This window comes from Meleagris gallopavo, chromosome 12, assembly GCF_000146605.3.
Source record: "Meleagris gallopavo isolate NT-WF06-2002-E0010 breed Aviagen turkey brand Nicholas breeding stock chromosome 12, Turkey_5.1, whole genome shotgun sequence".
Lineage (NCBI taxonomy): Eukaryota > Metazoa > Chordata > Aves > Galliformes > Phasianidae > Meleagris > Meleagris gallopavo.
In genome coordinates, this window is record NC_015022.2 from 986,129 (window position 1) to 1,009,053 (window position 22,925).

The window sequence follows — 22,925 nt, forward strand, 5'->3', positions numbered from 1 at the left end:
GCCTTGAGAAAAGAAGACTGAGAGGGAACCTGATCCAGGTTTATAAATATCTGAGATGTGGCGGCCATAGCGGTGAGGCCAGTCTCTTTTCAGTGGTACGTGGAGACAGGACGAGGGGAAACAGACATCAGCTGCAGCATAGGAAGTTTCGCACCAATGTGCACAAGAACTTCTTCAAGGTGAGGTGACGGAGCACTGGAACAGGCTGCCCAGGGAGGTTGTGGAGTCTCCTTCTCTGGAGATATTCAAGTCTCGCCTGGACGCCTACCTGTGCGACCTGGTGTAGGGAACCTGCTTTGGCAGGGGGTTGGTCTCGATGATCTTTAGAGGTCCCTTCCAACCCCTACAATTCTGTGATTCTGCGATTCAATTCTGTGATAGGCTTTCAGTCTGTCTTTGCATTCACTTGATTTTGTAAGTAAAATGCAAAGTCTGTGCAACCAAAGAAGTGGGTTGGATATTTGTAAGGGCATCTGTTCAGCTAGCATTGGTTACTTTGCTTTATAACACAGGTTTTCTGCAGGCCCATCTTGTGAATATTTAAATGTGTGAGTGGTGGAAGGAGCAAATCTGGATGGAGGCTTGCGAGCACGGAGGGAAGTAGAGTGTGTGGGTTGCATGTCTCTTGCTCACGTGTGCACGTCTTCCAATACCTTCCAGACAGATTGTCATCCAAACAGCTCTGACAGCTTGCAGGCATCAATCACACAGACTCTGCAATAACTCTGCAAGGTCAGGTAGTGGGATCAGGTGGGGGAAAATCTATGTCACTTTGTTCCTCCGAGGAGCAATTTGTGCCTGAACAAGGAGAGGTGAACAGAGGGTAGCAGTGACTCCTGCAAGAGTGCACGTTGCTGCAGTTTCCCTGATGTGCCTAGAGCCACGGATGGGAGCCAGGTCTGCTGAACCCCCGTTCCCTGCCTTGACCACTAGAAACACTTCCTCCCCACAGAAGCCTCGCTGTGAAACCACCCACAGGAGAATGGCTTTGTTATTTGGCAAGGAGAGCCAAGGCTCCGCTCTATCCAATCCACAGGCACATTTCTGGTGTTACGTGTTTACTAAAATCCTGGCTTTGCTGGTCTGGAGAGAATAAAAGTTGATTGTTCATCAGCCAGGGATCGGCGTCTCCCTGCCTGTATGTGTAAATATCTCTGTACAGCCCTACCAGGCCACGAGGAATGTTTGTGGTGTACAGCCTGCTTGTGTTAGAAGCATTCTGTCTCCTCTGCGATAAACACATCTCTTGTTACCTGTTCTCTCTAAGGCTTTCCTCATCTCTCCTATCCTTAACTTGGCTACATTGGCTTCAACGCCTCATGATAGCTGGATTGATGTCTTTATTTAATAATAAAACTTAGAGAGCTACTTGTTTTCTGCATTACCGTGTCCCAGACACTGCCTGTCTTAGGAGCTGGGTCATGATGGGGTTAGCTTAGAGAAAAGCAGGGCTACTTGGTGTGAGTATCATCTCTGCCAGCCCTACTGTTCCTGCTGCCTCTTAGCCTTCTCCCAGTAGCCCACTTTCTCCTGAGTTGGCAGGAAAGATTGTTGCTGTTCAGGCTGTTCTGACCTTACCAGTTCCATCTCTCACCATGTGGAATGGATGATTTAAAAGGGAGTTCGCAGCCCGGGTCTACAGAAAGATCCATATGACAATAGAGAGAAGACGACAGAAGACTACAGCAGGGCAATAGGCTTGTCATCCCTTTTTTCTCCTATGCACATCCTGCTAAGTGTCACAGTGTGTGTTTGCATGTCTCTCATGGCTCCATGCACCCATGTTTGAATGTGGCTGTGCAGATTTGGGCACATGGGCTTGTGGGTTGGAGCAGAGCCTCTGTGCACAGCACTACTGCTGCATCGGATTCCAGTTTTGTTTTAAAACAGAAGTAAGAGATCCGCATTCTGGATTTTGATCTGAGGCATCTGCTGCTCCAGATCTGAAGGCACTCAGCTCCTGACCGATGTAGCAAAGTGTTCCCCAACCCCACAGCTTCACACACTCAACTGATAGATCTAATGGAACATTTTGCTGCTTTGGGAGACTTAATGTTATTCAGCTTCCTGAAATCCTGAGTTCTGTGATATCTACGTGACAGCACTGCTATGAGCAGAAGTCAGTCTAACTGGTTCATTGCTAATGTTTTCCTGTCTGTTGGTTTTACAGCTGAATAATGAAACTCACTTCCCATCACACTCTGACCTTGGCTTTGCAGAGTGTTCAGGTGCATCTTAAAGACTTGGTGTTTCAAAAGCAGAAGTCTGCCACAGCTGCAGCTCAGTGCAGTGAACGGCTCGTTGCCTTGAACAGTTTGTTTCCCTGAACGTGCAGTTCTTCCTTTAGGATGAAGTCTGTATCGTCAAAATTTCTGCCCATAAAACTGAAAACATTGAGACTGTTTTGCACATCAGCAACAGAATGAAGAAAGCACAGGCAATCAGGACCCCAAATAATTATGTTTATCATCTATTATCATCGTGCAGGGCCTGACTGCAAATAAGCACTTCTAGCTGGCTGCTTGCAAGAACAGAAGGCAGGGAGTACCATTAGAGAACCCACTGATTATTTAAAAGGATACCAGCCAGCTGCTGAACAGCGCAGCAGGGCATTCTCTGGGCTGCAAGCACACCTATTTATTATGTATGTAAAAAACAAGGACATGTCCAGTGCTCAACCCTTGTGTGTGTGTGCAGGTATTAGAAGGCTTGGTTTCTAGAGGTAGAGTGCTGGGGAAATAACAACCCAGCCCCATTCTGGCTGATCCTGGGAATTTGGAAGGTGTAATCTAGAAAAGCCTACGATTGCTTGAGCCCTTCTCCATGAAGGGGATTCTTCCAAGGGAAGTCTCTGATGTTTCCCCTCGTGGCTCTGTTTGCTCCTCCCTAACTTCATGCTGCTCTGGGGACGTATAACCCCGAACAAGGACTTCACGACTGAGTTTCCCACTAGCAGAAGTATCCTCCACCACACTGCTGCACAGTCTCAGGGTGCTTGTCAGAAACGTCCAAGCATCTTCAGGTGATCTCAGTTCAGAAAATACTCCCAAAACATTTGCTGCATTCTTGAAGGTAAGCAGCAGAAAGCACCTTCTCCTACCCACATCCTTGCAGCTCAGTCCTGTCTGTCCAACTGCTGCACTGCGAAAGGGCCCAAGTATGTCCTGGCTGCAGTGAGTGCTGTCGATTGCTGCACTCGGCCAAATCTGCTTGAAGGTAGAAATCTTAAGACTGATAGCACAGGAAGAGTTAAAGCCAGATTTTGTATGCGTAGTGAAATTAGTTGGAATCCCATCAAAAGTCTGTGCCTCTTCATCTCTAGAACTTCTGAGATGCTGTACATTTATTTATTTTGATGTTCAGAGCTATAAAGTGGCTTTCTAAAATACTTATTTTCCATGATGATCTCCAGATGAGGATGTAAAATCTCTCCTATTGGAGGCCAATCCTGAGGTGTTTCTGTGTGTACAGGAGAGCTATTTCTCATCCTCTGAGTATCTGTCAGTGGGAACTGGTGTTTCTCTTGCAGACAGCACCCTCTGCCAAGAACTCTCCTTTACCAAGGCTCTTACGAACTACTTTCAAAATTGGAATGCTTTTTTAGAGCCAGACATTGATGTCAGTGCATTTTTACTGAAATGCAAATGCAACCCAATCAGCATTTCACTCCCACACTTCAGTTTTCCTTCAGATGACTTTTCCATGGGCGCCCTCTCCTTCTGGCTTATCTGGCAATGCTGTCAAGGCAGGCACTGTTCACCTGCATCGAAAGGACACCCATCTAAGGGACAGAGCCAGGTACTTCTGCTCTGTGGGTATCTCCTGCTGAGGAGCTGAGGAGAGCTGAGCTCTGTGTTGTGCTCTGTCTGGAGAAGAGAAGCTTTTACTAAGCAATGGTATTATGCCTGCTGTTTGAAGGCCATAGAGTCCTACAGTCACAAGATAATGCTGTGTGAAAGGAACCCCATGGAGTTTTCAGTCCAGGCCCTTGCTCAAAGCACAGAAAACTTCAAAGCTAGGTCCAGTTGGTCTGGGCCTCATCCAGCCAGATTTGTAAATATATCTCTGTTTATGTATTCCTCTGCCTCTCTAGGCTCCTGTCCAGCTCTTAACCACATTCACTGTGAAAAATGACTGCGCAGCGCCTATCCTGGAGCTGGGTGCTCAGTAGCTGAGTGGAAAATCTTTTCCAAAATCTTTGCCCTTTTCTGTGCCCACGAAATAGGAGGCCAGAATCCATCTCACTTAATTTGACAGTATCCATCCAAACAGATCAGCTTTTGGGAGGGTAGGGCAAGCAATGCATATATTTCTAGGTCTGGGTTCCATCTTAACCCAAACCTTTCTCTTACTTAGAGCTTATGCCCAAAGGAGGAGAGTCTTTCCTGATTTGGGCCTAAGAGGACTTGTTCTTTTAAGGCCCTTGGGATCTGGGGTCATCCTAGACCACTGAATTCCTGGACCAGCTGGTGAAAGGAAGATGAGATGAGATGACCAGGGGCTTTTATGGGAGCTGCAGAACCTGCAGCAGGGTGGTGAAGAAAAAGATGCCCAGGAACTAGTGAACCTGCCTAGCAGAGGCATTTCATTGACAACGTGTTTGCTTCTGTTTTACATTGCTGAGTAGATACAGAATCATGTTCTGAACCAGATTTTGGGGCAAGACATCTCTAGGCTGGGGCCACAGTCTGGCTGCTGTGGGGTGAGCACTTGGATTCTAGGACTGAAGGCTGTTGCTGGTTGCAGTGAGGAGGTTCTGGAGCTCCTGGGGCAGAACCTCCAGACTTCATGTAGCATGGGTGGTTAGAACAAAGCTTCAGGTGCTCTGGAACTGTGCAATCACAACATAAAAGGAGGGGGCCTGTCCCAGAGAGCTCCCCACTGAAGTGTGAAACTGGTGGAGGTGAACAGGGAGCTGTGAAGTGATTCTGACTGTGATCTTGGTGCTGTGCTAATGGCTGTCAAGCTTCCTGCAGAAATCATAGCGAAAGAAGATTTTGAAGAAGACAAGTAAGCAGCTCTGTGGGTGTCCTTCCCATCTAAAAGTATGAATAAAGAAAAGCATGACTTCCTTGAAAATCTGGTGGGTGGACCGGTGCTATGATCTGATAGAACATGGGGGGCTGATTCCTTCATAATGAATGAAAGATGGCAGATGGGGAGAGACAAGGAAAGACCTTCAGCATTAATGTAGTAAATCTACTTCTGAGACTGCTGGGATGGTGTTTTTGTTGTTCGTTTTTTTTTCTCCTTGATACAAAAAAGAAGAGGGAGGATATTTCCCTGAGGGTAATGAGAGATACTAGAGGTAAATACAGTTGGTCCTCTGTCTCATCCAAAGCAAAGACCAGCTTCAAAAGCACTGAGATAGGATGGTCTCCCTGGTATTAAGGAAGGCAGGATGCTTGGGGCTGGTCCCACTTCCTTTTTGCTCTCAGAAGATGAAGAGTTGATGCCCCTTCAGACCAGTAATGACTTCACAGCCCTACTTTTTCCCCCAAAGCTTTTCCTCGTACACGCTAACGAGTCTGAGCCTACTTCATGGTGCCTGCAGTAATTGTGCTTTTAATTATGCTCTGTGTTTTTGACCATCTGTTGTGCTCTTTTCAGAATCTGTTTCAGTTCTGATATCCCCTTTGAGATGAAGGGACCACAAGTGCACAAAGTATCCAAGGTGTGGATGAATCATAGATTCTTCTGTTCTTTTTTCTCATTCCAAATGATTCATACCACTTGATCTGTTTCTTGATGCTTACTGAGCATTAAGCTGACGTTTTCATGGAACTGACAGCTATATGTATGTGGAAAAAAGAGAGCCCACAAAGAGGAGTGATGTCTGCTGGACAGGAAAAGACAAGGTTTTTTGGGAATATCACAGGAGTCTGAAGGCTGTGTGGAGCTTCCCAGCATGGAGCCCACTTGTGAGAGAGACCAACAGGCAGTTGGTGGTGTCAGGAGGATACTGTAACTTGCTGATAGACACCAGAGCAAGCATGGAACACCTCATCTTTGAACAAGAGTAGCAAAATGAAAGGTTAATGAGCCAGAGAGCTTGTTAGGAAGAGAGCAGCTGCAAGCTTGGGCAGGGGACCTGGAGCAGTATCTTTAAAGAGGACTACATTTAGAGCTGGCAATAAAATGGGCTGCACAGGAGGATGCACATCACAGATCTGACTCTGATTTGGGTTTGTGTGTGGGGATGACATGGGATGCATGCCTGAAAGATGTGCAGATTAAATATAAGTTACGTGGTTACCATGTGTGGGTCAGATCCTCCGTAACCAGTCAACCAGTAACCTGGTCATGAGACCAGGCAGTCTCATTCCAGGATCCTCTGTTGACTTTTGTCAGCTGCTTCTCATCATGTCTTCTGAGCGTCCTTTAAGGATGCCCTGGATTGCCTTGATGTGACTTCTGCTCTTGCTGTTTTCTTATTCTTGGAGAGTGGTGAACATAGCTCACCAAATTACTTGAGGGGTTTTCTCTCTTATTCCAGTATTCTGCAGGCAGGTTCCTTTCCAATACAATCCCTTACCTGTAGGGTTAGGTGCTAAGCATCAGTTATGTGAGAGGACTGTAAATGAGGTTCCTTCAAAAACTAGTTCTGTTTTGCTTAAGGCCATAACGGGAAAACTGCTGTGTTTCCATTAAATTCCCTTTGTATCAATCTATAGAGCTCACTGTAGGCGAGAGGTGCTAGGATCCCAATAGGCTGCTAATTAATTACCAACCCTACATTCTTTATTGGCAATGCGGGGCCTTCCGTCACTGCCTCTTGATAGTTAATTAGGTGAAAGCCAAGGAAAGGCTCTGTTTCAGTGGCGATCAGTTAACGTTCCTTCGGGCTTTATTCCTTGCAGACACTTCTTGGCAGCGTGACGGAAAGCCAAGACTGAGCATATGGTTTGTTGCAAGCTCTGACCTTCCCAGTGATCTGGGGCAAAGCCAAGCGCCTGGAATTTCCATCAAGTGCCATTCAGAAGCCTACCTGATGCTGTGGAAAGCCTCTGTGCCATTTCTGGGAAAAGAAATCCATGGGTAAAGTGCCAGTTGCTCTTCTCTCGTATTATTACCTACTAGACAAAGTGAACAGCTATGGTAGCACAGGAGGAGAAGGAGACTTTTTTTCCTTTTCAGGACCTGGTGGTAAACAGCAGCACACCTCCATGGAAGCTCTCAGGTGGGGACTTGCTGGCCATGGGTGCCCCTTGTGTGGCTCTATGAAGTCAAGGGCCCATTGGATAGCAGATTGGGATGCCTGAGGGCACACTTCTACAAGCCACAAATGCAATCTGTTGAGATCTTAGTCGTCATCAGAGGAAAAAGCACGTTTTGAATGAGTTTGGAAACTCTCCAGCCATTCTAAGAGTGAAATCTGCAGCTGGCTGGCCAGGAAGAGACCTTAGATAAGCAAAGCGTAACTGCTCATGGCTTGCCAGGATCTGGGTGGGAAAAGCCTTTCTTTGAAGAGGATTTCCCATCTTCACCCAAGGACTCCCCAGCTGCTGAGCTTTTTTTTGTTGCCCCAGCCTCGTGGCTAGGATTTGTATTTCTCAAGTCCTTGAAGCTCATTGCCCTCTCCAATTCCTCACAGAGTTCACTGCAGCCTGGCTCCGGTCACACAGCTGTTTACTCCTTCATTGGAATCTGCTTTGAATGGAAATGATTTTTACTTTATTTTTCTTTTGCTGTGCAGCCACCTCATTACTTAACATTATATTGCAGCCTCTTCCTACAGCATCGCCGAAGTGCTCATCAAAGCCTCTCTGCCCCAGCACTGGGGGGGCAGGGGTGGATTGTTAGTCTCTCTGTGTTCAGGGTTAGAGATGTTCCCTTCTCTCATGGACTAGCGACTCTTCCAGACACATCTTTAGCCTTGCCATTCAAGATCAAAACCAGAGGCAGCTGGGAGTGCGTTAGAGTAATGTACACTCAAAGGCAGCACTTTGTTTCCTGTAAGTGACTATCAGCTGAGCCTGTGATGTGCTGAAATCGGACTGATTCTCCCCGCAGAGGGGAGCAGCCTGTCTGGGAGCTGGCTGTGGAACAGCAAAGGCTGAGCGCATACCGTGGCATGCTAATGACTGACCTTGTTTCTCTCGCTTCTACCCTAAGAGTCTGCTGCTAGAAAGGTTTCTGATGGGGGATAGCAGCAAGTGTTTCCATAGAGCAGACTTCACAAAGCTGAGATTCCTCCAGACCGGTGAGAGGCTGTTCTGGAATATCACATACTTAAATATTTGGCATAACTGGATCCATTCGGTCTTGGGATGGTGGGAGGATTATCTGGTCTCCCTCCTGTCTTGACAAAATAAGGCTCCTAAATCACCATATTTCTCCTCTTTATGCATGTACTGAGTGCCAAAGGCTAACACAGGAGAAACACGTCCCCACTGGCAATGATTTCTCAAATATGTAATGTCCTAGAGATGAGGTAGTATGCTGGGCAGAAGGGGATGTGTGAGAAAGCAAGAGGTTTGATTAAACAGTCTGCACTCAGATTTAATGCATGTGCACCTAAGCTGCATGCAGAGAGCAGCTGCTGGGGCCTGGCTGTTCTGGTGTTCCATGCTGCATGCAGCACTGCAGCATTGGGAAGGAAAGCAAGGGCAGGACTTGAGGGAGCCAGAAATGGAGTGGGAAATATTGAAAGGGCAGTGGGCAGAGTCATGGGAGCCAGATCTGCTCTTGGGTGGCAGCTGTTGCATCCATTTGCTCAGCAGGTGTGTTCTTGCTTTCTCAGGAAGAGTTGGCTTTTCAGAAGAGAGGGAGAAGAGAACAGAAAAAAACTGGAGAGGAAATAAAAGGAAATAGAAGACAAAGGAAAAGGCAGCAAATGGCTGGAAGAATTGGACATGGAGCATAGAAAGGACTGTATGTCCCCAGTTGCTTTGAGCACTCAGCAGATCCTGTGGTGTGTCTGCTTTATTACTGACAGAGTTCTCCCTTCTGTCGGCTTGTTTCCTAATTGCTGGTCTTGTAAACTGCTTGATTTATGGCTCTGTTCATCAGTTCTGGCCCTCGGGTATAACATGCTTTTCCTTCCAGGCTGGGAAGTGAATAACGAATTAACAGCCTGCCTTAGGTTCAGTAAGAAGCTAAGCATTCAGGGATCTTTATTGTGATGCACGTGCCAAATCTAACTGCTTAATTTTTACTTCTCATTCACGGATGCTATTCAACGACTTCTTCCCCAGGGCAGCAGCTGTGTCGTGGATGCTTGGTGCCTTTGAAGTGTCCCACAAGTGAAATCACCAAGGAATGGATTTGCAGTTGGTTTGCACAGAGAACTCAATCTGTTTCCTCGCAGCTTGCTTTGGAGCTGACATTGTGTGCCATACATGCTTGTCTCGGACAAACTTCCTTTCAGTGCAGCCGAGGGATGAAGATCAAGGCAGAGAACAAACAGGCCTGCTGAGCTGAAGCTGTGACCCCCCGGTGTGCAAGCAGCCTTCAAGCCAGCTCCTGGCTGTCCTCCCCACATTCAGTGCTGAAAAGAGGTTCGTCCTAGGCCCTGAAGTAGTGTCCCTGGAGTCAGTGCAACTTTCATCCTTTATTGAGCGAATCAAGTACTTCTGCCCCTACAGTCCTTGGTGGCAATCTTGTGCCTTCTGCACAGCTCTGATCCTTGTGGCTTCATGACTGCACCACCATGTGCTGGGTTTACGGAGCATCTGGGCCTTGGCATGGTGAAGTTCGTGCATCCCTGCAGCCGTGGACCGTGAGGATGGGAGCTCCCTGTACTCCGAGCATGGGGCTGTTGTCATTGACTAGGAGTACGGCCAGGAGGTAATGTCATGTTCATACAATAGCTCTGCAACACTACAGACACACTGCAGCAGAGTCTTCCACGTCTGGCAGCATGGCAGAGGCTAAAAACCTGTGTGAAGGAAGAAAGCTCTCAAACAGGACAGAAAAGCTACTGTAAAAGTGCAGTAGCTGTTCTGCAATCATAACGTTGTGCAAGAACTAGCCTGGGACTTGCAGGTCTCAAGCAGTTTAAGCTGACAGGTCCCCTCAGGACTTAGCAGTCCTGCCCTTGAACAGCCTCTTAGGATGCTGCTGCTCCCTGTGAGCTGCTTTGTTGCTGCAACATGAAAGGGGGAATTCAGGAGAATAGCTTTGTCTGTGCCCTCTGCTTGCTGCTATAGGAACAGGGGGCTCAGCTCGGTCTCACAAGAGGCCACGAGTGAAAGAAAGAGCTTGTAAAGTCACGTGGAACATTAACATAAAGGCCCCTCAGGTGCTGTAAAAAGTGTGTTAGAGGGAAAATTTTAGTGCAATTTTAGTCCTGATCAGTCCTCACTTGTCTGCAGGAGCTCAGCATGCTTGGGAGCTCTGCTGGATGCTTTTTCTCTTCTGAGAATCCTACAGCAGTGAGTTGCTGGTGTCTGGTTTTTCTTCTTAGGGCACATGCAGTAAAGCAAAGCGTAAATAAACTATACAGTACAGTGCTTCTTTCGCAGTAGCATTAGCAGTGCAGCTTGGTTAGGTAGCCATGGTCATCCTTTGGTATGCTTTGTCTCTTATGGGTCTGCAGGTGCATACTCACACACCATGAAAACCACCTGCTGAGTAACCAGGCCAACTGGCCTATAGAGCTATAGGTCTTCTGGTTGTTGGCCTTGATGAACAGAGTCAATAAGGCACCCCCAAACAGGGGGCTATGGCCATGTAGTTAGCTGTCTGCTGTGCAGCTGGGGGCTCCCGGGAGTGCTGGCTGTAGCCATTTGGTTGCTCGTGCCAAGGATTTTAGGATCCAAGAGAGGATATTAAAAAAAATCCAAACCCACTGAGAATCGTAACTACTAATTGCTAAATAACTGAATGTATGCACAAAGTTCAGGTGTTATTACTTACTATAAAAAGGTTCAGAACTGCCTTTGGTTCTGTGTGTGCATGTGCTCACACACATGTAGAATCTGTTGTGTTTCCTAAACTATGTGATGGGCAAGATGGTGCAAACAGAACAAAGGCAGCAGGTTCAAGGTCCTGGCCATATCTAGCATCTGGCTGATCTGAGGTGGTGAGCCAGCAGCAGAGATCAGAGGAGCAGAAGCAGGCCTGGGATGTGTGATTGGGGCAAGTAGAGTTGATGCCTGCACCCTTCTTCCCCTCTTTGTGCAAAGGTTGGATCAGATTCTAATCTGGGAGCCACATCACCTCCTATCTGGATGCTACTGTGGGTGGCATCACAGCCAACTTCTCTTTGAACACGTTCCTAGTGATCACAGTATACAAAGGGCTTTAAATGGGATCACAGTGAAATATTTCTCTTTAAACTCCACATTCACATGGCAAGATCCTCTCTGTCACCTCTGACCTGTTCCTGCCTTGCTGCTGGTATGTATCTAAGTGCTACAGCATTCAATCACTTTCCAGACAATTGAACAGGAGCCGCTCCAAATACTGTCACTTTCCCTCTCCCCTGCCCTTGGGGAGGAATTACCTTGAGCAGGTTGTAGCCATGTGTGCAGTAATGACTGTGTCAGTGAACTTAGTTCCCATTGCCTGGATGCAGGTAAAAAAGCTGCTAAGGGGAAATCTTACAGCTGAAGATGTGATCAGACGAGCATCTGATCCATCTTTAGAACCTTTTCTTTTTTTTTTTTAAGTTACTATATTTCAGCAAAAGGTTACTGCCCCTCTGCTGTCATTTCCTTTCCTGCAGCACAGGTAAGTAACTCTTCGTGCTTCTGTTCTTTACACCACAAAGTAAAAGAGGGCTGTGTGGCTGTGTGAAAGCCCTGCTGGCACGTTCTTCTTGCTCTGAGTATGCTGAGGCTGGGGACCTGACCTTTCACAGGAGTCAGCTTCAATGTGCACATCCTGAGGTCGCGATGGTCAGCCCTGTGACAGTGCAGCCTCAGTGGGCACTTCTGTCTGTACAGTTCTGTCTAGCAGATGTGAAGGCATGAAGCTGGTTTTCTATGGAGCAGATGAGCCCATGGGTTTGTGCACAAACCATGGGAAGAGCTTTGATTTTCAGCTCAGCCAGGATGGAAAAGGCTTCTGGACCTCGTGCCAGTTGGGCTCTCTTACAGCCGAGTGCCTTCCAGACGTGGCTTGATTTCAGCACTGATCTGACCACAGCCCTGTCTTCCCAGCAGCAGGACTAAGCCAGGCTGATCTCAAGGAGTGGGATGATAAAAGTGAAAGACTGAAAGCTGGAGGGAGAAGCTAGTGGCAGCCCCCACAAGCAGTTGGGTGTTTTCCAGCTCTCTCCCCCTCTCTGTTGCAACTCTCAGCTTGCTTGGAGTCAAGGACACACATAACTCACTGTCTGTCTTTCTCTCCCCCACACAGCGTGCACAAGGATGTGCTCTACTTTGGAAGTGAAGGTTACCTGCAGGTTGACCGAGCCTTCTCTGGCCTTTGTGGTGATGGAAAGATTCATGTGGCTTTAGTCTGTTGAGCTGGCTCTGAGCATTGTGCCTTCAGATCCTCCCTGCAGCTCAGGAGCAAATGCAAAAATTGTAGACCCCCAAAGGTCCAAAACTGGCAAATGCTCTGCTCTGCATAGAGCCAGCTAGGAGCATGCCACCTCTTCTGTGAGGAGACATGAGGCAGGGGTGATCTGCAGCCATCCTTTCTCTCTGCTCGCAGCTCCAGCTCCCTGAGCAAGTTCCCAGGAGCACAGAGCCCTGCTGCTGGCGTGGAGGTGCCAGGTCCGAGGAAGGCAGGCATGGGGAAAGTGAGGTGACTTTTCCTCTTGGTTGTTTTGATCGTTATTTAGGTAACAGGGGGAAGAAAGGAAGTTATTGTTTAGTTGAGGGCTTGCGAGTCCTTTTCAGAAAGATTATGTTTGCCTTTGGCATGGAGGAGTTATTGTGTACTGGCAGTTCATTTTAATTAGTTGCTGTTTCTTTACCTTGGCTCCATTTAACCAGAGAAGAAATTTGTGGAAGGAGAATTTTGAGAAGAGAATGAGAAAAACAACAAAAGAAAGCCTAGATCTGGGCTGGGATTGGGATCTGTGCTTGCACTTACCAGGAAAAGCATTTCCCACGGAGGCAGATGAAGTGCCTCATTGCTTTCCCTTCCTTGCCTCCATGTTCAGGGAATGAATGAGGGAAGCATCTCCCTGGCGGGATTAATGGCAGTATGGAGATGAGCTGAATGTATAATTCCTGGAGGAAGGAGATTGTACCAGCATCAGTGTAGCCCTATGCCTATGAGTGCTTTATTGTTTTCTCCCTTATGAAAACACCCAAAGAATTTTCTCCTCTAACTTCTGCCCATGAGATTGAATTGGGTCAGATGGGCAAGCTGGGATGAATCATATAATTGGTAATTGTGAGGGTATTTAGGCACTGTTTATCTGACTTTAGTTAGAATTAGGCATTAAACAGGAGCTGAGCCTAGGACAGAGGATCTTTCCCTCCTGCTCCTTTGTATCCATCCTCTTACATCTGTCTTTATCTTTTTACAGTCTCCTGGCGAGGGGAGCAGGAGCGGGATTCCTTCCTTCTTGTCCCAGCCGTGTGTCCAGGCTGCAACTGTCCTTGCCTTGTTCAGCTCACCCTTGAGCTGCAAGGTGACAGTCACGACAGTCACAACAGCCGGGGAGCAGAACAGGCAGCTGGGCTTTGGCAAGTGACAGGTCAGGGCAGGGCTTTCTTTGTTCAGGCCATAGGGACAGGAGCCCTCCTGCTACAAAGAGATTTCTCCATTAAAGCTGCACGGGGCTCTCCAGCCCGTGTTTTCAGGCTGGCGGCACTTGCTGGCAGCCTGTTGCCCATGGAGCAGGGCTCTGTGCCTGCTGTCTCCTCTATTCTTTCCGAGGGCACCTCCCTGCTGTTTGGGTCCGAGTGAGCTCGGGGTCACTCCCACTTCAGGCCTTTTTCCATTCCCTTTCCAGCTCCTTAAACAACAAAGGTGTTGAGGGAATTTATACCTCTGCCTGGTAACAAGGCAGATCACTGAGATGCTGTCACGGTTTTGTGAGGGCTCCATAGATTTTTACTGCTTTTCAGTCCTCGGGTTCCCAACCTTCCTTTGGCTTGTAAATTGCCCACAAGATGCAGACACAGCTCCTATTCTGTGAGTTCCTTTGATGATTTTATTTATATCTCTTGCTTTGTCTTGTCTTTTATTACAGGGAGACTGCAATTAATTATTATCCCATCAGCTTCTATTTAGCCTGACAGTACAATGCAACACGCGGTGTCCAACCTTCCCTGCCTCTGTGTGCACAAGTGAGCAGCTATTCTTGAGGGGAACAAAGGCGCTGGCAGTTTTAGAAAGGGACACAGTGCTAAAGGGCAGCCTGAGAGGGTTCAGTAGTGCCAGCAGAGCGTAGCTGTGGTGTGGCTGAAGTGGCCAGACATCCCAATTTTGTTGTGATGCTCCTGATTTTGTCTTCTCACCCAAAGCAGATTTTAGATTGTCGCTCTTTGAGTGGGTATAAGCTCGTGGCTAGAGCAGAGACAAGGCTCGTGTCTTTTTCCCACTTTTCAGAATGATTTCTCCCTCCTATAAAATGGGAATTACAGGTGTGAGATAGATAAAACAGCGTTTTGCTTGGGGTGCACAAAGCCTCAGTGGGAACACAGGAGGTGTCTGTATCGAAGAGAGCTGAAAAGCAGACCAGAGTGATCTGAAATACAGAGTGGGTGCTGGGGGAGCGGCCAGTAATGCTGTGAGCAGGTTTCCAGAGAGAGAGCCTCCCGTGCTGGAGCTTCCAAGAAGCAGTTTTGGATATGTCTGGTTTGTTTTGGGTAGGGCCTGCTCAGAAAAAGGTGCTTGCGTGCACAACCCTGTAGAAATTACGATGACTGAAAGCCTTATGAACAAGTGTGATTTAGGGCAATGTTTGGTGGTAATTTCAGGACCTATCCCATCCATGACACTGGATTCTGTATGGGGGATATCAGCCACTAGCAAACCTGCAAAGCTGTTTTCACTCTTTCCTCCGTGTCTATTAAAAAGGCCTATTTGTTCTGTTTGTGCTGCAGGCCCAGCGATGGCATGCTGCTGTTGCTGAGCCAAAGGAGTTTTGATGAGATTCAACACCAGGTGAGTGGAAGCTGCTGTTAATCCAAGCACATCTGTACACTTTGCTTATTTCTATCACTGTTTGATTTCTTCATTGACACCTGGTTTTGGCAGTCTTTAACAGTGTAGCTCTCTCTCTGACCTTCTCAGACCAGCTAATGGCAGTGCAGCAAAGCTTCTGGGCCAGCATCCTGGTGCAAGTGTCAGTGTAGTCCTTCTGCAGTGCTTTCCTCTCCTCCCTAGCAGAGCCCACTCAGATGCTTTGCAAGAAGCTGCAAGATAGCCCCCATGTGGGCTGTGATGCTTTGAGTTCAGAGGTGTTTCACGTCCTCCACAAATGACTCGTGCTCACTAGCTCACAGCTGATGTAGCTGTGGGGCTCTGTGAGAAACGCAGAGCGTGTCTGGGCAGGAGGACAGGCAGAGTGAGCACCTCTGCCATTGCTGATGCCAGGATGGAAGTGCCAGGAGCTGCAGGGCTGAGCTGGCTGTTAGAACATGGCTCAAGCTGAGGGCTGTTTATGTTTACTCCACTTCACTGCCTTCCTAAGAGAGCAGGCTCACTGCTTGGGGTGCAGTTCTGCTCAGGTGTGCTAAGTGAAAGTGAGCTGGGATGGTATTGCAACCCTGTTCCACGTCGAGAGAACATAGCTCAGTTCTGCATGGCTTTGGCTCTCCCTCTCCCGTGTTTAGAAGGTGAATCTAAAGGAAAGAGCTGTAACTCAATGTCTGATTCCAGTGGGTCTCCCATTCAGAAGCCTTGGTGAGGTGGTCAAGTGAGCTCTTCTTCCCTCTTCCATCCCAGCTGCACCCCAGCTACATTCATACTGGCTGTGAGTGACTACTGTGAAAAAATTGCTACTAAATCCTGTCAGCTCTGAAACAGGAACTATGAGGGTTGGTCTTTGCATCAGACATGTAATTACCTGTCTACAAAACCATGAAAATGTAGAAGGGGAAAAAAGATGGAAAAGCAAGATCTGTGTCAAATGAGAGAAAACCTATCATTTTCCCCATTTTTTTCCCCCCTCCATTCACAGCAGTACACAGCTGGGTTTAATCCAGCTAGGAACCTGCTCAGGGGTCAGACTGTCTGATAGGCTACCTTATGGCTACTCACCCTCAAAGCTGCATCAGAACGTAGGACTTTTTGTGCGAAAACCCAGGAAAAATTCTCAATTTGGCAAGGGCTTAGAAGCAGAAAAATCCATTTCCTGTATCAGAAGAAGGTCTTTTGATGGTAAATGAATACTGAATTGCAATCAGAATGCCAGTGCTATTTGTTAAATGCAAGTTACTTAAATAATTCATTTTTCACTAATTATACAGTACGTGGCTAGCTTCAGTGATCACACGTAATGAAAGGTGAATGCCTCCTGCAGCACTGTCATGACTTTGATGATGCTGATCGAGAAGAGACTGAAGATTCCCTGGTAGTCCGTGGGTTATTGCTAACTAAGGGAGTTAGTTAAACCTGGAGTGCCATGCGTATCCTGTGCTTGGAGCCAGACCTAAGCACCCACAGCATCTCCTCATTTCCTAGGGATCTTTAGATTTGACTAAGGTCCCAAATTATCAAAGCTTCTGCCTAATGTTAAATGTGTGTTTAAAACTGTTTGAAGTCAATGATGCTTAAGTATGTGCTTCAGCTTTAGTCACACCCTTGAGAGTTGTGCTGAATGGAGGCTGCTGGGTAGTTAGGGATAAGCCTAGCTGTCTCCTCTTCCTCCCCCAGGACACCTCTTACCCACTCCATTAACTCACCCAACGCAGCAGGCTGGGAGCGCCTCGGTGACTGTCATGGTTAACTTTATTTCATTTAAAACACAATAGGCGAATTTTTAAGAGTTTGAAAAGTTTCTTCCCCCCTTAGAAACTAAATGAGAGTAAATACAGGAGGAAAAAAATACCATCTCTGGCTATATTATCTTACTGTGCCAAGCAGTGGGGAAGCCTCACAGAGCATTACTGTGCAGTGGAAGAGACTTGGTTTTCTGTGCTTGCTTTAATGAACCTTTGTTCTACCTCTTAACTGTGACCATTTAATAACCACTTGACTCACTTTGCCCTCAGCAGGATGTTGCATGTAGCTGAGGAACAGTTGAAATTAAAAATGTAATTTAATGATTCAGCTGGTAACAGACAGATTACCCAATAGCCTGCCTGCGGAGTGGACCTTTGTAAGCACCGTTCTATCCAAGAATGCTTCCTTAGACAAAAATTAACTTGCTGCTTATGCGCTAAGCTCCCAAGTCATCTTTCTGCAGTCTTTAAGTGCTTTGTGTAGAATCTCTACTGAGTATTTAGCCAACAGCTAAATGAAAATGTGTGCTTGTAGCTCAGGAGGCCAACCATATCCTGGGTTGCACCAAGAGAAGTGTGGCCAGCAGGGTGAGGGACGTGATTCTGCCCGTCTGCTCTGCTCTCATGAGACCCCACCTGGAGTACTGTGTCCAGTTCTGGACACTCCGACTCAGGAAGGACATGGAGCTGTTGGGTCCAGAGGAGGGCCACTAAGATGATCAGAGGGCTGGAGCACCTCCCCTACGAGAACAGGCTGAGGGAGCTGGGGCTCTTCAGCCTGGAGAAGAGAAGGCTGCAGGGGGACCTTATAGTGGCCTTCCAGTACCTGAAAGGACCTACAGGAAAGCTAGGGAGGGATTTTTTATAAGGGCGCGTAGCAACGGGATGAGGGGAAATGGCTTTAAACTGGAAAAGGGTAAATTTAGACTAGGTTTTAGGAATAAGTTCTTTACTGTGAGGGCAGTGAAGCACTGGCACAGGTTGCCCAGAGAGGCTGTGGATGCTCCTCCCTGGAAGCACTCAAGACCAGGCTGGACGGAGCTGTGAGCCTGGGATAGAGAGAGGTGTCCCTGCCTACAGCAGGGGATGGAACAAGGTGATCTTAAAGGGCCTTCCAACCCAAACCATTCTGTGATTCTGTGAAAGAACATTATTTTAATGTAAAGAGTGGTTCATACTCTTACTTAGGAAGCAGATTTAGGTATCTTTGCACAGAGGATCCTCTTCTTCAGAGAGGAGTTTGTCTTCTCTCTGAAGAGTTCAGGATTTAAACACGGAAGGCAGACAGGAGCAGAAAGAGAAGGATGGCTGTGAGAGGAGGTCAACACACAGCTGGAATGACACCCCAGGCTGCTGCATCAGTACAAATCCTTGTGGGCTTTGCCTGGTGTCTGAACAGCATTCAGATGTGAGCAAACACTATAGGGAAGGAAGCTCATTATTATCTATAAGACATTGTGAAGGGTAAAGAGTCCTTAAAAAACAATCTCGTATACCCAGAGGAACTGAAGAGGCCCCCTGAGCTGCTGCTTGGGGCAGGAGAAGAGATGCCTGGGAGAGACAGAAAAGGAAGAGAAAGCCTGTTCTGACTGAGTGTGTCAGAGGAGTTCGTTTCTCTGGACTTCAGCTCAGTGCTTGCAAGGAAGACTTTCCTCCAAGAAAACCTAAGAAGCAATTGCACTGAAAGCCCTGTTAGAGCAAGATCCCTCAATGTGATTTCAAAGCCTGTCGGTTTTATAGGCCGCAACCAGACAGTGGAGCAGGGGAAGTGGAGGTTTAATTTGAGAGAAAATTCTCTGTGGCCCAGAGGAAGGAACAACAGGTCTTTCTGCCTGGCCTATGAAAACAGATTCATTGTAGCTGAGTCTTCTGTCAGACAGGGGTAGGACAAGAAATGATGCATTTGAATTGGGGTGGGAAACGATTTAGGTTACATGTCAGGAATTTCTTCCCACAGTGAGAATAGTTTATGGAAAAGCCTTTTTTTTAGTTTTAATAGTTTTGTTTGATGTAGAAGTTGGTGTTGTGGTTGGGAACTGTGAAGGAAGACCTTACTGATGTTCCTACTCCATGCTGTCCTTACACAAAGTGCTTCATCAGGGCCCACAGAAAATCAGATCAGACAAAAGCTTATTTTGAGTGTCTCATACAAGGCTTAATTCTTTCTGCTGAAGCCTCTGAAATAAATCAAGTGTCCTTGACTGTAGCAACCCTCTTTGGAGAGAGAATTCTTTCACCAATTGTACCACACCCTCTGGTTCTTTCCTAAAATGATGCAAAAATGTGTTCACCCCGTCACAACAGAAATCATAAGGGGAGGCAAAGATTCAAGATAAACATTGTTCTTAGGGAGGTCTTTGAGCTGCCTTCATTTACAGCCAGTTTGCAGCTGATTTTTTTAGAAAGAACAAATTTACTGAGTCAGCATGGATACATTGCAGGTAAATCATGTCAAGCTGATTTGATCCCTTATGCTAATGAAATAACTATCAGTCTAGGTAGCGTAAATCCATTTGGTCTTCCAGACTCTTTGAACAAAATTTTGCATGACGGATTATAGTGCAACTCCCTTCTAAATGTAGGTTAAAAGAAACCACGATCAAAAAGGCTGAAATACAGGCAGGGGACAGAGTCATGGCTTGGAGTGAGCACTGGGAGTCGGCAAGGACGAGGCACGTAGTCTTGCAAATTCTTCTGCTGACGTATTTTAATAGTGTTATTAAAGATGGATGCAACACCACAGCATGCAGGGTCTTTAATTTTGCATGTGATACAAAGCCAATGGGATCACGCAAGGCTTAGGGGTCTTTCTTTGCAAAGAAGTTGCTTTTTGACAGTATAATCTTGCTCAGTGTTGTAAGTAGACTGTAAACCTCAGTATGATTTTGACTGAGCTGGGATCTTTCCGTGGCAGTCACAGTGCCTTTAACAGAGAACTGGAGGTGAGAGCTGGAATGGCAGCGCTGTTGGTGGAGATGGAGCTTTTATCACAAGGTGTGTTGGAGGAATGGGGTTGAGGAGTGACCAGCAGGAGGAGTGAGAATCTTCCTTTCCCTTTGGGATTATTTGGGTTCTTACTGCATTCTCACCGTGAATGTTTGCACAGCAGCATTTGCTGGAAAGTTCTTGTGGTAGCCGTGCTTTATTGTAGTATATAAAATACATATTCTGTTTGGTCATGTTTTATTATAGGATATAAAATATGTATTCTCTTTGTAGCTGATGTAGCAATTACATCTGAGAGAATTTATATTTATGTGTCTGAGTAAGGGCTTACCTAAGCATGCAGCTGTTCCTGATTACCTGCAGATAAAGGAGGAGGAACTGGGTAGGAACAAAAACTACTTGTTCTGGTGCAAGCCTGCTGACATGCTAGATGAGCTAACTGGGAAGAGATAGTGCATGTTTTCTTCCTAGCCTATAGTAACAATGTGGAAGTGCAGCTGTATCTGTGTTTGGCTGTATAAATTTTATTCCTATCGTAGCCATTATCTGAGCTTCACATTCATCTGCCTCTCTGCTTCTAGGTGCTCCTCATTACAACGTCTCAGCAACACTGTGCCAGACTGGGCAAGAAATGTGTTTCTTCTTCTTCCACTGAGCAGCAGACAGCTGAACTGTCCAACAGACACCTCGGTGCTTTCCTGCAGCTTTGCTACCAGTTTTTGAAAGTAGTGCGATCTTTCTGCAATCTTTAAGGGATGTCCACCACCTATATTTGGGTTTAGAGTACACATTTAAGGTGACTCGTTCATCTGATAGTATACCCACTTGCTGTATTTATTGATTTCTCTGCCACCAAGAAGCTGAACCACAGATCTCCAGACATCTGTCATCACTAACAGAAGGGCACAAATATTAAAATGGAAACCATAAAGTTAAATACATCAAAGATACAGCCAGAGAAGAAATACGAGATCCTTTTGTAGCAGGCATAACTCATTCACATTGCCAATTCAAAATCAGCCATAGCAGGAGAATTTAATGATACCATTGTTTAGAGAAATTAGACATGACACTAGCCAGTTACCTTCCATTTTGGTCGGTTAGGATTTGTTGTTGTTTGACACTCATTAGAAATCACAGTAACCTGCTTTCAGGGCAGTCAAATTAAGGTTTCCTCTCCCTGTACAAGATTACTCATCACACCACAGCTACATGATAATTGGAAAATAACTAGTGAATGAGTACACCTTACAAAAGCTGTCATCTGAGCATGTCAGTAACACACCTGATATGATCCTGTGAGGAATTTGGTTGTACACACAGCACCTAAGAAAAAATGGTTGCAGGAAATTAATGCTACAATAACTTATCAAATGCAAAAATAATTATTAATCCTTAATCTTTCTGATAATTTCTTTACAGAAAATCATCTGCCCTTTTGTTTCCTTTAGTGCCTCCGGCATGAGAACACATGGTTTTCTACCTGAACCTCAGCCCCAGCTATTCTTTGTTCTGAGAGCTACAGTGCTTGCTGGGAAGTTTGAATGGCTTTGTAGTGGTTGTGCTCACATTAGCAAGCAGCAAGGTGCAGCAGGGGCAGATCTGGGAAATGCAACATTTGGTGCTGATCTGCTATGTGCATTCTGGGGGAATCAACTAGCTATGATCTGGCCCCGTGGCTTGGAACATTCAGTAGCAACTGGGACAGCTAGGTGAATTTTTGGAGCACATCTTGTCATTTAATTTTCTCTGAAAGGAATCTAGTTCTGCAGCATGGATCTCCATGCAGTAAGGTCAGGAGTCTCCTCGGAAGGGCTGTCCTAGCCTTAAGTAAAACACAAGCCCATACAAATGGAGAGGAGTTTGGAGGAAGCCCATCAGACTTGCATCTCATTGCTGGAAATGGCTAAGGAAGTTAACCTGAACATGCACAGCCTGTTCTTTTTTTTTTTTTTTAATAACATGTTTGCTCTGAAATGCATTTTGTTCCAGGGAAGTTTTGCTTTGCAATCAGGAAGTTGCTTCTTCTGTGATGAGCACTGCTGCTGCCCCAGAGGGAGGGGATGGCACTGTCTGGACAGACTTCAGATCTACTGAAGGAACTTGCTTTTGGTACTCCACCCAAGATCCAGTTTACAACTGGACAAGTTGCCTGATTCCCAGTGTAGTTTTAGATTTAGGAGCCAAGAGATGATGTGCATGTGGGGCATGTCAGACTGGTAGTATAGTTCAGATGTAGTGGTACTGTAGGTCACCCTGCAGCTGTGACAAGTTTCCAACCTCCGTTGGCAGGAAGATGTGCAGTTAAGGTTAGCATTATCAGTTTATTCTCTTCAATGCATTCTTTTTTACTTTAATTGGAAAATACACTCCTTGTGTCACACTGCCCAACTCCGCGTGTTCCCTGCATATTCAAACAGAAGATGAATTTTCATTTTTGACAGTTCAGCTTACAAAACCAAGAGAGAGAGAGAGAAGAAAGACCCTTCTGCATCAGTGTGATGATTGATCACTTTTTGTTTTTGCTCAGATGCCAGGTCTGGATTTGAAATAGAAAAGTAATGTACTGTTTCATGGAGTTACGTGGGGAGGGGGCCCTGGAGGAGGAATGCAGAGTGCTGTTAGACAGGGCTGGAGAGATCAGACAGGCACCAGGAGAACAAAAGCCGCCCCTGTTAGAGATCTGGGAGCTGGTGCTGGATGGAGCGGGGCCTCCTGCTGCTCGCTGCTCACTGTTGCTGTGGCCAGGCTGGCATCACTGTGCAGGGAGAAATGCAGGCAAAGTGCTAATCTATCGAAACAGAAGGACAGACTTAGCTTGAGAAGATGAGCATGCTGAGCTGGTTTCTGCTCTGTTACGCCATGAAACCTCACTGATATCTGTAGAGCTCCCCAGCTGTAACTAAGAGCAGACAGGGGTTCTTTATGCATTTTCTCCAGAGCCAAACTGGTGAGGATTTTGTGAGAACTGGAGAAATTGATACTGAGATTTTCAGCTCTGCAGGAGGGAATCTCTGTTTGCTTAATTTGTGAAGAGACGGTCGTATAACTTACAGGACAAAAAGCTTAAGCAGTGCAAGCATCCCCCAGAGTATAGTGTACAGTTGGAGGCAGCTAGCAAAAGTCTTTCAGGCTGCCCAAGTCTTCTTGCAATGCTTCCTTCACTCCCTCAAATACAGA

At 46.5% G+C, this 22,925-nt stretch overlaps 1 long non-coding RNA gene across 2 annotated transcripts in view; it reads left to right on the plus strand.

The window, feature by feature from the left end:
• Positions 1-22,925, plus strand: part of LOC109369572 — a 97,458-nt gene that overhangs the window by 44,965 nt on the left and 29,568 nt on the right. For both annotated transcript variants that reach the window (XR_004161012.1, XR_004161011.1), the window contains exons 5-8: positions 6,861-8,203; positions 8,744-9,789; positions 14,958-15,018; positions 20,327-20,541. This is a non-coding gene — a long non-coding RNA (uncharacterized LOC109369572). The remainder of the gene's footprint in view (positions 1-6,860; positions 8,204-8,743; positions 9,790-14,957; positions 15,019-20,326; positions 20,542-22,925) is intronic.